Genomic DNA, 15,670 nt, shown 5'->3' with positions numbered 1-15,670 from the left:
CTCCTGATGTTTAATTCCCTCCCCAATCTGATTTTTTTTTTTTTTTTTAAAGCAATCTGACAGCCTAATGATCAGCTTGCTGCAGGTCCTTCTAATTGAATTATAGGGTGCCTTGTTCATGTTCCGGCTGGCAAGCCACTCACAAGGGAGTGCGGGATTCAATTAAGATCCTAATAAGTGCGTGTTAAAACCTCGGCTGCCACAGCATACAGGCTTTCAGGAGCCTTAAAGGGCAGGCGGGGGTGGAATGGAAGAGGAGTGGGGCTTTGGCAGCCAGTGAATGAAACAGTTTTATATGATAGATGGTATAATTCTTGAGGGTGCTTCTTGGTGGCACCTGAGCTGCTCTGTGATCAGTACCAGCCGTGGAGAGGCTTTTCTGGATAAGGGGAAGGTGTATCTATGTACCTGCCAGATGGAGATCCATTGGCTGCTGCTCCTACTGGCAATGGGGCACACGCGGGAAAGGCATAAAACCCCCCTGGAAGGAGCGTGGTCTCCCATCTAGTTTTTTTCTCTCACTGTGGTGTGTTCAGGCAGAGGTTACCTGTGTGGGGAGAGCCTGTGTATTGTCAAAGTCAGATTCAAGGCTCACAGAATTTGTCAGACCACTCTGTTTATTAGCAAAGCACTTTGCCAATGCACCCAGATATGTGAGCCCTCTGCAAAAGCTCAAGCTAATTTATTTATACAGATAAGCCAAAGACAATTTAACATAAGAGACAAAAGGAAGAGAAACTGACAAATATACATACCTATCTTATTTGCATACTAACGTTTACCAATCTCCTAGCTCAGTAGAAGCTCTAAGTTAATTAGTTTGAGGACCCATTGTCTCACACTCCTTAATGTTTCTCTTCCTGACCACTATATTTCAACAAACCCTTCAAGCAGCATTTCTTTAATGAATTATAATTTAAATATAATTCATTCTACTTTCACAGTATTTTGCGTGGCTATATAGTATAGTGTGCCAGCGTAGCCTTTTAAAATCTCATTGTCATCTGTAAAATCCAGAAATGTCTCCGGATCTTTGTATCTCACTTGCCTCCTAGTCATCCTGTCGCAACAATTGCAAGAGTAGCCAAAGCCCAGGCTGTGGAGCACCTCCATCCCACTACCTGATGAGCAGGGAAGCCAGCTTGTAGCATTTAGCTGACGCACATACTTTCCTCATGACTGTTGCTTGTGTGGAATTTGGCTGTCTGCTTCTGGAAACAGCTCACTGGCAGATAATTACTTGCTGCCAGGCAACACTGCAGAACTCTTCTGTAGTCGGGCTTTGTTGGAGACATCTGCCTTCAGCCTTCCCTGCACAGCACCTCTTTCCCAGCAGCTGAGGAGCATTCTATCTTTTCCTGGCATTTAGCTTTAAGAGACTCAGTCAGTTTGCTCCTGGCTTTCAATGATTCCTTTTAGTATTCTACTTCCTCTTCCTTCGTGATGTTCTGATGGAGAGTAACCCAGTGCAAGAGCCCAAGCCCCTCTCAATGCAGAAAACGTAACCCCCACAATTCAGATGTAAAAACTGCAGCACCCTATCACAGAGACTTCATTAAGCTAAGCAAGCAAGGTGTTTACAGCTCCTCCACTAAATCTCCCAGTGACCAAGGTCCATCCCAGTCTACTCCATGGCAAGATGGATCTAAATTCTATGGCAAGGCCCCTTGGTTTCTGCAGTGTTCCAGTGCATCAGACTGGAAATTGTGCTGCAAATCCAAGTAACTTCCACAGTGGAGTCTTTATTGAATGATTTTTATTGAAATGCTACATCCCATCCATGCAGTGGCCCCTTGTGGTATTTTGTTTTAATATTGAATTCAGTTTATTTTATTCCCTCCTCATTTTCAGTTTTTGACATGCCACAGATTTAAGTGTTAACAAGTAACTGCATTATAGAAATTGGTGGAGGTCGAAACTTAGCTGTAGGCACAGGGGGCTTTTGGAACTGGAGGGAGCTTGGAGTTGTGGAATAAGCATATTCACTCATTTTTGCTAAAATGATTAGCAATGAAATAGCTGAGTGTTAACACAATAGAGTATTAGCTCTGAAATTTAATATTTGAGATAAAAGACCAGTTCACACTGCTCAGAGTTATTGTTTCAGGATGCCTACTGACTTGGGAAGGCCACACTGCATTGGTTTATATTTGGATCAAGTATGGAAGGCTTGGAGCATACTTTTTTTGTGAAAACTCTGAAACTTATATTCTGAAACACTGTCCCGGAATGGGGTAGATTCTGTGCAAATTTCTTGACCAGTTAATACCCAAGACCCTGCCTATTTGTTGTTGTAGCATCTAGGAGGCCTAGTCAAGGGCCAGAACCCCATTGTGCTAGGTACTGTACAAACAAAGAACAAAAGAATGTCCCTGCCCCAAAAAGTATGTCTACACTAGACTAAAAGACCCTTCCCCTTCATGGGGTCCCAGAGGTTGGATTCCAGCCTGAGCACAAATGTCTACACCGTAATTTTACAACCCTGCAGCCTGAGCCCTATGAGCCTAAGTCAGCTGACCCTGGCCAGCTGCAAGAATTGAATTGCTGTGTAGACTTGCCCAAAGAGTTTTTACAATCTAAGAGGCAAGACAAGAGGCCACAGCTGGCTATGGACAGATAGACCAGAAAATCAAGGAAACAATGAAACAGTATTGGTCAGCATGATAGGCAGTGGTCTCGATGCACCAGATGCCTAACTGTTGTTAAGTTTTTTGTAGGTGTTCTGGCAGAGAAGAATTTTAAGGCGGATAATGAGGTAGCTCTGTGGATGTTTATGGGGAGCTTCTTCCACATGTGAGGGGCAGCATGGGAGAAAGCACAAATGTGCTTGTTTGAAAAATGTAAGAAAAGAAAAGGGGGGGTTGGAGGAGGGCTTCAGAGGCAGGAGTCTACATTTCAGTAGCGAGTGAGAGATAACTAAGGTGGGGATTGACCAGTGATTCTCAAACTTTTGTACTGGTGACCCCTTTCAAATAGCAAGCCTCTGAGTGTGAGCCCCCCCCCCCCCCGCCTTATAAATTAAAAACACTTTTTTATATATTTAACACCATTATAAATGCTGGAGGCAAAGCAGGGCTTGGGGTGGAGGCTGACAGCTTGCGACCCCCCATGTAATAACCTTGCGACCCCCGAGGGGTCCTGACTCCCAGTTTGAGAACCCCTGGGATTGACTGTGAAGGGCCTTGAAAGTGAAGACAAGCAGTTTGTTTGATGTGATAGAAAAGGAGGATCCAGTGGAGGGATTCAGAAAGAGGGATGACATGTTCAAAGTGATGGGATAAGAGAATGATCTTTGCAGCAGCATTCTGAATGGATATGAGTAGGGTAAGACTGCATTTGGCCAAAGAAAAATTTTTTGCAGTAATTGAGATGTGAGATGATGCTTGTACAGGAGAATTAGCTTTGTGGATAGACAGAAAAGACTGTATCTCAGAGGTTTTATGCAGAAAGAATCTACAAAATTTAGAGACAGCCTGGGTGTGAGAACCTACAGGGAGGTCCAAATTGAAGGTAACACCCATGTTACAGGCCTGAGTTAACAGGCAGGATGGAGGTGGTGTCCACCGTGATTGAGAAAGGAGGTGGTAGGATGGGCTTGGAGAGGAAGAACAATTTTAGCCACGTTTCACTTGAGCTGATGGTTAGACATCCACAAAATGTCAGATTTTAGTTTGGACAGAAGGAAACTAGTCTGCAGTAGAGAGGTAGAGCTGTGACTCATCAGCATAGAAATGGTGGTAGTTTAATTTGTTTGTGGATGAGATAAATCAGAGATAAGGTGTAGCGGGAGAAAGGAAAGAGTCTGTCATTGGTCCCCCATGGAGCCCTTGAAGAGGGGATGAGGAGGAACCTATGGAGGACGTGTTGAAAGATTAATTATAGAGGTAGGAGGAGAACCAGGAGAGGGAAGAGTCATGGAAGACAAGGGAGGACAGGCTTCCAAGAAGAACACAGTTGAAGGCAGCTGACTGTCAATTAGGGTGAGGGTGGAGTACGGGTTCTTAGCTTTGGCTAGAAAGAGGTCGTTAGACTTTGATGGGAGTGGTTTCAGTGGAGCGCAATGGGAGGAAGCCAGATAGGAGAGGGTCTAGGATGGAGTTGGAGGAGATGAGCTCCTGTCTGCAAATTGAATGAGTTTACAGATGAAAGAGAAGTGGGAGATGAATTTATTAATCTCTAAATCCTTCAGATGTTTACACCCCATGTATGGAAATCTTATGGCTCTTCCAGGAATGCCCATCTCCCACAGACTTGCATCCGATCCTCTAGGCAGGAAAGGCCTGTGTAGTTCTTTTGCTTTCTCCATTGCCAACCACTTCAGAAGGGAAACGCCTTCTGAATGAGACATGCCAATTGGTCACTGAACACCTTTGAAATATCAGTGCTGAACCAGCTTGGCTTTGCAGCAATCTGGAAAAAGATTCTCATAGATTACAAGGCCAGAAGGGACGATGGTGATCTAGGGCTTGTCTACGCTGTGATGTTGTCGACAAAACTTTTGTCTTTCACTGGTACTTAAAAAAGGCCCCCCCGTGAAAGACAAAAGTTTTGCTGACACAAGTGGCAGTCTGAATGTGGCTTTGTCACTCCTGCTGACAAAGCTAACGCTGCTCTCGGGCTGTAAGTATTTTGTCCGCAAAAGTGCGGACAAAATACCGGCAGAGAGCGTTCACACATGCTGACCTTTAGCAACAAGGCTGTGTTGACACAGTCTTGTCGCTAAAAGCTGCGTAGTGTAGACAAGCCCTTAGCCTGACCTTCTGCATTACATAGGCCATAGGGCTTCTCTATATTTATTCCTCTTTGAACTAGAGCGTATCTCTTAGAAAAATACCGTGTCATGATTTAAACATTTCAGTGGTGGGGAATCCACCGTAACACATGGTAAATTACCTTCACTGTTAAAAAGTTGCCCCTTATTTCTAGTCTGAATTGTCTAGCTTCAGCTTCCAGCCATAGGATCTTGTTACATCTGTATCTGCTCCACTGAGGAACTCTCTATTATCACACGTCTGTCCCCATGTAGATACCTACAGACTGTGCTTTAAGTCACGCTTTAACAAAGAGAAGATTAAGCTGAAGAGTGAGCTCTTTGAGCCTTTTTCTGTAAGGCATGTTTACCAGTCATTCTCATGGCTCTTCTCTCTGAACCCTCTCCAAGTTATCAGCATTTTTTTGGATTGTGGACACACCAAATGGTAATACAACCTACGTATTCTTGCTCGATATGGACTCCTGTTTATGCAGTCAAGGATAGCATTATCCTTTTTGGCCACAGCTTTGAACTAGGAGTTCATGTTCAGCTGATTGTCCACCACTTTTTCAGAGTCGTGGCTTCCCAGGATAGAGTCCCCATTCTGGAAGTACGGCCTGCATTCTTTGTTCCTAGATATGACTTTACATTTGACCACATTAAAACGCACATTAGTTTGATCCCAGTTTATCCGGTGATGAAGATTGCTCTGTATCAATGACCTGTCCTCTTCGTTATTTCCCATTCCCCTAATTTTTGTGTCATCTGCAGACTTTCAGTGGTGATTTTTTCTTTTTTCCATATCACTGATAAAAATGTTAAATAGAGTAGGGCCAAGAATTGATCCCTGCAGGCCCCACTAGAAAAACACCAATTTGATGATGATTCCCAGTTAACAACTTATGTTTTGAGAGCTATCGGCCAGTTTATAATCAATTTAATGTGTGCCATGTTGTTTTGTATTATTCTAGTTTCTTAAAATGTTGTGCATTACCAAGTCAAATGCCTTCCAGAAACCTAACGGCACGTCTACAGGGTGGGATAATGTACACTACGGGGGGGGAGGGAGTGTGATTTCCAAAGTACACTATTGTGTTGTGCATTAATTGGCCCATGTAGACCAGCACTGGTCCTGCTGGTGCAGACTAAATGTTTCCTGGTGCACTCTAACGTAGTGCTGTATTAAGCAACAGTTTGTTATAGTGCACTAGAGAACTTTTAATGGGTACTAGCAGGGTCTGTGTGGACCAATTAATAAGCAACACATTCATGCACTTTCAAAATCATACCCCCCCCGTACAGCACATTACCACACCCTGTAAGCTTGCCCTAAGAATATTATTACATAAACACTGTTACCTTTTATCAACTAAACTTGTAATCTCATTTAAAAAGATGTCATTAGTTTGACACAATCTGTCTCTAGAAATACTTATTTGATGGCATTAATTATATCCTCTTTTAATTCTTTATTAATGGAGTCCTGTATCAACTGCTCCATTATTTTGCTCAGCATGGATATCCGATTGATTACCTGGGTTGTCCTGTTTACCCTTTTTAAATATTTGCACAACATTAGTGTTCTTCCAGGTCAGCTCTTTTAAAACTCTTAGCAGGATGGTGAGGGGTCTCACTGGCCCTCTGGATTCTAGTTCTTCCCTATCCAACCAATATGCATAGGAGAATCAGTATGAACGTTTAGCTCATGGTGGGAACTGTGCCCCTGAGGAAAAGCCTGTAAAGTGAATCCTGTGGCACATGGGAACAGTCCAGCTAGGGAAGTATCTTGAAATGAGAAAAGTTGGCTTCTATTTCCATAGCCTCTCCTCAACCCATTTGTAGTGTGGTATGTGGCACAAGGATGTTGGTCTTCTCACAATACTATTTCCAATCCTCTGGGCAATTGTCCCTCTGCCCTAGCCAGCAGGCATTCATTCTAAAATGCTCATGTTCCTCAGGTGAGGACCTGCTTTATGGGATGAGAAAAAACGTCTCTGTCAAAGAGAGCAGCCAGGGAACTAGTGCAATGACCTCATGGTCTGTCTTGCCCCAGTCGAGGATGTTTAGCATACCTTCCTGGAGTTCGCAGTGTTAGTCTTATACTGCCTACTTGCTTTCCCATCCCCCCACCCCGGTCTGAACACTTCTGACCAGCAGCTTTCTTTGCAGAGCCTTCCTCACTGAGAGTCAGACCTTGAACAGTACACTGTCAAGTAAGGTGGGGGAGAAACTGAATTCTTTGCATCTGGTGGGAAGCAATTGTAGATTCAGATATCCATTTAAAAATCCATAAATACCTAGAAAATCTAACCCCTGTCACCAAACACTTAAAGCCCCATGTTTGCCTGTGTGAACTCCTCTTACCAGCTCTTCGGCAATTACCTGAGCATTCTGTTCTTTGAGCTTGGCAGCGCGATATTGACAGAGGAACAGAACAGAAAAACACTTCAGTTTCAGTTCCATGAAAACTCCTGGAGAAAAGAAATCAATGTTTGCCAAATAGCACAGGATCACATGTGTTTTCTCAGCTTCCCACACTCTTAAAATCCTGAAAGGTTACACCAGCTTATTGATAGTCCTATTACTCAACAAAGGACCTACATATGGAGTCCACTGGCTGAAAGCACAGAACCCACATAAACCTTGTCTTTTATCTTAATGAGCATCTGCCCCGTCATGTGTGCAGCTCAATGAATTTAACAATTTCCTTTGGATGAAAACAAACAGCTTATGTTAGAGTTTGAGAGACCCTGCTGGCAGGGTTAGTCTGTATCCTTGGACTCTGAATCCTGGTTTTAGTGGAGAGCTTGGTCTCCCCGTGTGGCTTCCTGTTGAATTGTGAGATACAAACATTTTAAATATTTGAGTGAATTTAGTGCTGGTAAAGCGTGCTAGATTTACAACCCAGTCACTGAACAGCTCTGTTTATCCCAAGAGCAAGCAGTGGTAGTACAAGCTTTTCTCATTCTCCAGCCAGCCAGGGGGAGAACCCCACAGCTCTCATCCCTGAGCTCCCAGTCACCAGCCCTGCAGCAGGGACCCCAGACCTGTCAGCTGCGGCACGGGTACCCTGGAGTTCCAAGCCACTGGCCCTGGTGCTCCAAGCTGCTGCTGGTGGCTGGGCCCCCCCGGCACTCTAAGCCACCAGCCCCAGAGCTCTGAGCCACCAGGAGCATCTGGGGCACCCAAAGCTCCAAGCCCAGAGGGCCAAGCTGCTGCAAGCAATGGGGGGAACCCAGAGCTCCACGCCATTGGCCACGGACAGCAAGGCACCCTGGAGCTCTCAGCAGCCATGGGCGGCCCTGGCGCTTTCAGATGCGGTCATGGCAGGTGCTGGACTAACACCCCACCCGCTCCCCGCAACATGGCTTAGGGTCTCATCTCCTCCCCATCTCAGGCTTCAGTCCTCCACCTGTCAGTGCGTGCACACACACACACGCCCATTATTTTTAGTAAAAGTGATGGACAGGTCACAGCTTCCATGAATTTTTGTTTATTGCCCATGACCTGTCAGACTTTTACTAAAAATAACCATGACAAAATCTTAACCTTAGTAATGACATTTGATCACTTTCAGCCTGTGCTTGATTGGAATCAGTGACCAAGGTGAAAGGCTCAATATCTATTCAGTTACCATACCCCAGACACTGTACCGTATCCCATTTAACAACCTGGATCACAGAGGCAATTCTGGATCATTTGCCCAAGGCCATAAAGTGAGTCAGGAGGTTACCATTTTGTTGGACCCTTCAAGCTTCCACTCCTTTGCCTGTAACTATTTAAAGTACTCTACAAAGGTGGGTAAGTGTTGTCATCTCCATGATATTGGTAGGGAAACTGAGGCTTGGAGAGGGGAAAGGACTTGCCCAAGGTCTCTCCGCATGTCAGCGATAGAACTAGAACACAGGTCTCCTGTATCCAAATTATATATACTGGATCATACCTGTTATTTCTAACTCTGGTATAACTCAATAGATCTCAAAGTGCTTCACAGTTTACCCATTACTTGTTCACTTACCTTATGCTGTACTCAGGCATATTGGGCAGATGAGTGTGCCTAAGTGGCACATTTCAGCCCAATGCCTCTTCAATTAGCTGTTTATAAGCCCCTGATAAATGGACAATTAGTGGTAGTGCTCTGGCTGGTGCTGCTTTGATAATTAACCCAATTACTTTTCACTTCTGCTGTAGTGATGAAAGTGAGCATAAGAAGATGGCTTGGTTGCCCTGGAAACAGTATTCTAGGAAGCTACTCCAGCTTCACTATCATGAGGAGTTTGCTGCGTCCTGGTTTCAGGCCCCCTGGATTCTTTTACTGTTGTTACCAGCATCTCCCAGTGATTTGAAGGCTAAGTCCTGTGACTCCTTTAAACTGCCTGTGTAACACACAATTGCTCAGAATAGGGTTGGGATTGAAGCTCTGAACATCGCGAAGGCTCTCTTCAGGTGTAGTCTCCCAGAAGCATCTTGACCACCTGACCTTACAATAGGCAGGTAACGGACTGATTGGGTCCCGTTTTATTATGAATGGCTTTGGGGAGTCTGTTCTTCTAGACTCTCAGGGGGGATACTTCTACTTCCCAACTCTTCTACAGGAGCCTTGTCTTGCTACTGGCAGAGAGATGCCCACTTCCTCTGACGTGGTCTCATCCCACACCTGCTGACCCCATGATACAGCTGAGACCTTCCTCTCAGAAGCGTCAGCCCAGCACTGCAACTTGGGTTCACATCTGGATTGTGAAAAGGAGAGAAGCATCTCTATCAAAGAGAACTCTGGGCTGTCTGAAGCTAATCTTAATTGAATGTTCTCTAGCCCTGGACTGATAGATGTTTAGGAGAGTATGATCTGCCCTCCTTGAAAGGATATGCAAATGGATGGAGAAGTGGATCTCCCATTTGCCCTCATCTCTCAGGCAGTGATGTGATCTTAAGCGGACACATGCCTGGGAAGGTTTCCTAAGTAGGTTTCCTAACTCTTTTCTCCACTTATATGAGACTTCTGAGTGTCATTTTTGGGTCCCTGGCTTCAGCTGCCTCTTCCCAATTTTAGCTGCCAGTTTGTTTTTGCCCTTTGGACTGTGGAAGCCACCATAAGGTTAGGTAGTGTCATAGCCACAGCCTCCTTTTCAACCCTGAGCAGATCTGCAGGGTAATCCACCCGTAAGGGGAGCGTGGCTTGTTTGTGCAGTGTGTTTAATGCAGCTGCAGGGTTTAATGCAGGGTCTCAGGGTACTTCTTTGTGCAGAAGGATGTGAACTCTTTAGAAACACTGCATATCCTGCAACGCCTTGAGCCTTTCAGTCAATCCTTCTCCCAGATCAAAACAGTCTCCTCCTCTCCATGCGATCTTCATTATGGAAACCCCTCAGGCATTCTGCTGGGACTCTTGTGGAACCCCTGTGAGGGATCTGATTGCAGAGCATTCTCACATCTCTGTGGGGCTGCCACGATTAACATGGTTCCAGGCTGCTCTGTTATAGAACATGCTGGATGGCTGAACACACCAGGAAGTGTCTGAGGATTTTGTTAGTATCTGACAATGCAGCAACAGTGAGATGGGATATGGCACTTGTTGGGTGGATCTGCCTGAGCTTTGTTACCACTCACAAGTGCATTCCGAGCCAGTCTCCTTAACTATGGCTGTATTTTAATAGTTATGGAAATGTCCACAGCACTCCAGCATAGTTATGCTACCACTTAGGAGGAGCTACTGTTAAGTGTGTGCATACATTGCCCTTCCTTGTTCCCCCACTGAAGAGGGCTCTGGAAAAGGAGTGTTGTTCCCAAGCAAAGAGCCCTGAGGGGCTAACTCAGAGGTGGGCAAACTATGGTCCATGGGCCACATCCGGCCCGCGGGCCACTCCTGGCCTGGGAGGCTAGCGCTCCCCCCCGCCCCCTGACTCAGTGTGTCCCCCCTTCCCACCTCAGCTCACTGCGCCACCGGCGCAATGCTCTGGGCGACAGAGCAGCGAGCTCCTGGGGCAGCGGGGCTGCAGAGCCCGGCCTGACCTGGTGCTCTGTGCTGCGCGGCGCAGCTGCCTGTCCTGGTGTAGCCGTGCCGCCAGCCACCGGTGCTCCACGCAGGGCTGTAAGGGGGAAGAGAGCGGGGGGGTTGGATAGAGGGCAGGGGAGTTTGGGGTGGTGGTTAGGGGCCAGGGGTGTGGATGGGGTCGAGGCGGTCAGAGGGCGGGGAACAGGGGGGTTGAATGGGGGCAGGGTCCCGGTGGGGCAGTCAGGAAGGAGAGGAGAAGTTGGATGGGGCAGCGGGGAGCAGTCAGAGGCTGGGGCTCCAGGGGCAGTCAAGAGACAGGGAGAAGGAGGGGTGGCTGGAGCAGGGGTCCCAGGGGGCAGGCAGGAATGAGAGGAGGGGTTGGATGGGGTGGTAGGGGCAGTCGGGGGGGCAGGGGGTGTGGATGGGACAGAAGTCCCGGTGGGGGGCATCAGGGGGCGAGAAGCAGAGGGGGTTGGATAGGAGGCGGGGGCCGTGCCATGCCTGGCTGTTTGGGGAGGCATAACCTCCCCTAACCGGCCCTCCATACAATTTCGGAAATCCGATGCCACCATCAGCCCAAAAAGTTTGCCCACCCCTGGACTAACTACACTCTTGCCATCCTGGTGGGAAGAAGGCTGGGGTGATGATTACATTCCCAGAAAGAGATGTGAGGGCATAATTGCACTTTGTTGCTCTTCTAAGCTCAGGCCTCTAACCTCCATGCCCATTTGTGAGAGCACAGCTGAGATAGCAACAGAGCATTACTCAGTTTAAAGTCCTGAGCAAGGTCAAGTCAGCAGCAAGCCGAAGGGATTTTGGACTGTCAGAGGGAGCTGCTTTAATGGAATTATTCACTGGGCCAAAGGCAACATGTGTTTCAGGTTGAGCCAGTTAGAGGCATTTTTTGTTTAGAATCTTGGTGACTTGGAGCCAAGCTCTTTCATGGAAGGCAGAGGCTGGGGATTGGGTGGAAATCCACTGCTGTGGCCTAGGCACCATCTGGAGACAATGATATGGCTTGTGGAGTACACTATTTTGCCATCTCAGCCCATTGATAGCAATGGGAGAGGTCTCTCCCGAAGTCCTATTTCCTCACCCCTGCTGGTCCTAGTGTTGGAACATGAGGCTGAATGCGTTTTAGTACAATCAAAGTCATACATCTAGGAACAAGGAGTGTAGGTCACACAGGATGTAGGAGACTGTATTCTGGAAAGCAGTGACTTTGAAAAGGGCTTACAGGTCATTGTGGATAGTCTACTGAACATGAGCTCCCATCGTGATGAAATGGCTAAGTTTGAATATGATCCTTTAAAATATTAATGGGAATACTGAGGATTAAGGAGGCGGCATTACCTTTGTATATGGCATTAGTGAGACTGTACCTGGAATAATATGTCTTGTTTTGGTGTCAACACTTTTTCAGAAGAATGTTAAAAAATTGGAAAGATCATAAAAGAGTTACAAGAATGTTTCAAGTTCTGGATGATTCAAAATTATTCAAGATAGTTGAGTCAAAAGCTGACTGCAAAGAGTTAGAGCGATCTCACAAAACTGGATGACTTGTCAAAAAAATGGCAGATGAAATTCACCACTGAGAAGTGCAAAGTAATGCATATTGGGGAAAAAATCATCTTAACTACACACATACAATGATGGGGTGTGAATTAGCTGTTTCCACTCAAGAAATATCTTGGAGTCTCCCCGTGTAGTTATCTGAGAACTTCAGCTCAATGTGCAGCAGTGGTCAAAAAAGCTAACAGAATGTTAACAACTATTAAGAAACGGATAGAAAACCACAGAAAATATAATTTCACTCTAGAAATCCATGGTGTGCCACACATTGAATACTATGTCCAGTCCCTCACTTCAAAAAAAGATGATATGGAGCTGGAAAATGTTCAGAGAAAGGCAACAAAGATGATTAAAGGTGTGGAATGGCTTCCATATGAGGAGAGACTGAAAAGATTAGGGCTGTTCATCTTACAAAGGAGATGACTATGGAAGGGATAGGATTGAGGTCTATAAAATCATGAATGATTTGGGAAAAGTGAATAAAGAACTCTTTACCCTTTCACGCAGTACAAAAAACTGGGCTTACCCAGTGAAATTTAATAGGCAGCAGGTTTAATACAAACAAGAGAAGGTACTTTTTCACACAACACACAATTAACCTATGTAACTCATTCCCGTGGGATGTTGTGATGTCCAAAAGTGTACTTAGGTTCAAAAAAGGACTAGATAAGTTCATGGAGTATAGATCCATCGGTGACTATTAGCCAAGATGATCAGGGATGTAACCTCATGCTTGGGGCAACCCTAAACCTCTGACTGCTGAAAGTTGGGAGGGGCAGGTGGGGTGGATCACTCTAATTACCCTGTTCTGTACACTCCCCCTGAACCTCTGGCACTGGCCACTATTGGAGACAGGATACTGGGCTAGACAGACCATTTGGTCTGATCCAATATGGCAGTGCTTATGTTCTTAAAACCTGGTTAAGTCACACATTTAGTCTTTTCTTTAATTAGCTTAATACAATGAGCTTCTTAAGAAGTGACTTGATCAGTATGTAAGTACCAACTGTGACAGGTTCCCCCCAGAGTGCCACCTGGAACTGGGATACCACTGAGCCCTCTGATCCACCAGCCTGGGCTCCATCTCACACTGTGCTGCTGTGACAAGTTGCAAAGCCCTCCAAACTTGCACTTTCACCAGCATTCACACAGGTAGGGGGACACCCAGCTGCAGTCACGTGCAGACTCTCTAACCACCAGCCTCCAAACCTAGGACCCCAGAGCAGTACTGTCCTGTCCTGGTCAAATCTGGCCAGTGTATGGGTTTAACTCTCAGTCTGTGTCTCCCTGACTGTGAAGAGGACCATGCACACTTGTGGTAACCAAGCTGAGATTTTCCCTAGACACCTTAGCCAAACACACACTGTTTGGATTACAACATAAAATAAGTTTATTAACTACAAAAGGATAGATTTTAAATGATAGCAAACAATCAAAGCAGATTACCTAATAAATAAACAAAACCATGAACTGAACTTAACGTTCTAGATAGGTAGGATATGAATTAGCAAATTCTCATCCTGAGTGATAAACAGGCTGATGGATTCTTAAGGCACAAGCTGCTTTGGCTTTGCAGCTTGGGTTTCCCAGGTTTTCATACACAGGCTAGAAATCCCTCTAGCCTGGGACAATCACTTCCCCACTGTTCAATCTTTATTCCTCAGGTGTTTCCAGGTGTGGTAGTGTAGGGAGAGTGAGGTTCCCCCCGAATGTCATTTTCCCCCTTTTATATCTTCTTCCCACTTGTTGGAAAGCTCTCTTGCTGTGACCTGGGTCAAACAGTTCCCATTGTGTAGTGCAATCTCTGAGATGTTTCCATTGTACACAGTTGCTGGGGTAATCCTTGTGCTTGTATCAGAGGGTTAGCCATGTTAGTCTGTATCCACAAAAACAACGAGGAGTCTGGTGGCACCTTAAAGACTTACAGATTTATTTGGGCATAAGCTTTCATGGGTACAAAACCCCACTTCAGATGCATGGAGTAAAGTTACAGAGACAGGCATAAATATACTGGCACATGAAGAGAAGGGAGTTACCTTACAAGTGGAGAACCAGTGTTGACATGGCCAGTTCAGTCAGAGTGGTTGTGGTCCACTCCCAATAATTGATGAGGAGGTATCAATACCAAGAGAGGGAAGATTGTTTTTCTAGTGAGCCAGCCACTCCAAGTCCTTTGTGCTTATGTGCATTTCCTCAATAAGCCATTAACATTGTTTGGCCTTTTTACTGTTGTACCTGAGAGGCTGCTTGTGGGTGTGTTCAACTTCACAGCATGTTTCTGTAATACATACATAGCCAAACTTACGATGATAGCACATGCAATCCGATGAGATAATAATGTTGAGCAGATCAAGTCTTTTAGAATGATACCTCACAAGGCATACTTTATACAAAACATATCCTAATTACATGACCGTGGTGAATATTGGGGTGCCAGGGTGTCACACCAACATGGGGAGAAAATTTCTGATAGAGTGGTCTTTAGTCTAACAGGCAAAAATCATAAGATCCAGTGCCTTGAAGCTGAAGCTAGACAAATTCAACCTTAAAATAAGGTGCATGTTTTTGAGTGGTGGTGCTGATCCTTTGTATTATGGAAGACCAGAGGGTCCTCTGTTATCGATCAGGGCCTCATTGTGCTAGGTACTGTACACCCATGTTATGGTAGCTTACCATTGGAATAACTTACCTAGGGACATAGTTGAGTCTTTATCACTTGCAGTCTTTAAATCAAGATTTGATGTCTTTCTAAAAGATTTGCTATAGCACCACCACAAGTTATGAGGTTGATGCAGAAGAGATTCTATGGCCTGTTCTGCAGGATGTCCAACTAGGTGATCATAGTGGTCCCGTCTGACCTTAAAAATCCATGAATGTACATCTACATGTACAGTGCTTCAGTCAACACGTGCGCTGCAGTGGCACAGATGTAGTAAAGATGCTCTATGCTCTAAGAGAGCTCTCCCGTTGACATTAAAAAAAAAAAAAAAAAACAGCTTATGCTACTCGCAGGGATATGTCAGCGGGAGAAGCTCTCCTACCGACATAGCGCTGTGCACATGAGCGCTTTTGCCAGCTTAATTTTTGTGTCTCAGGGAGTGGAATATTCAGACCCCTGAGCGACATAAGTGGCAGTGTAGACATAGCCTTAGACAAGGGTTATATAGTAAGCACTCGTCTGCAGTAGAAAAGGTGAGTCCCCAAGTCTGAAATGAATCTGCATGTACTCTGTAGGATACGAAGATTAAAGGAGAATTCTGGGTCTTGAGCAAAAGAACTGGGTGTCTTACACAGAGGCATACTGGAAAGAGCATTGCAAGCAATGGGTGGCTAAGCTATTCTGCCATGGTACT

The 15,670-nt window shown here is 45.5% G+C and overlaps 1 protein-coding gene across 4 annotated transcripts in view; it reads left to right on the top strand.

Moving 5' to 3' along the window:
• The window catches only part of AMBRA1 (autophagy and beclin 1 regulator 1), a 193,648-nt gene that overhangs the window by 84,904 nt on the left and 93,074 nt on the right, over window positions 1-15,670 (top strand). The gene's annotated exons all lie outside the window — the stretch shown is intronic.

The sequence above is a fragment of the Natator depressus genome, chromosome 6 (genome assembly GCF_965152275.1).
Source record: "Natator depressus isolate rNatDep1 chromosome 6, rNatDep2.hap1, whole genome shotgun sequence".
NCBI classification, from domain to species: domain Eukaryota; kingdom Metazoa; phylum Chordata; order Testudines; family Cheloniidae; genus Natator; species Natator depressus.
Note: the sequence above shows the minus strand (reverse complement) of the source record. Positions and strands in the feature narration are given on the sequence as shown.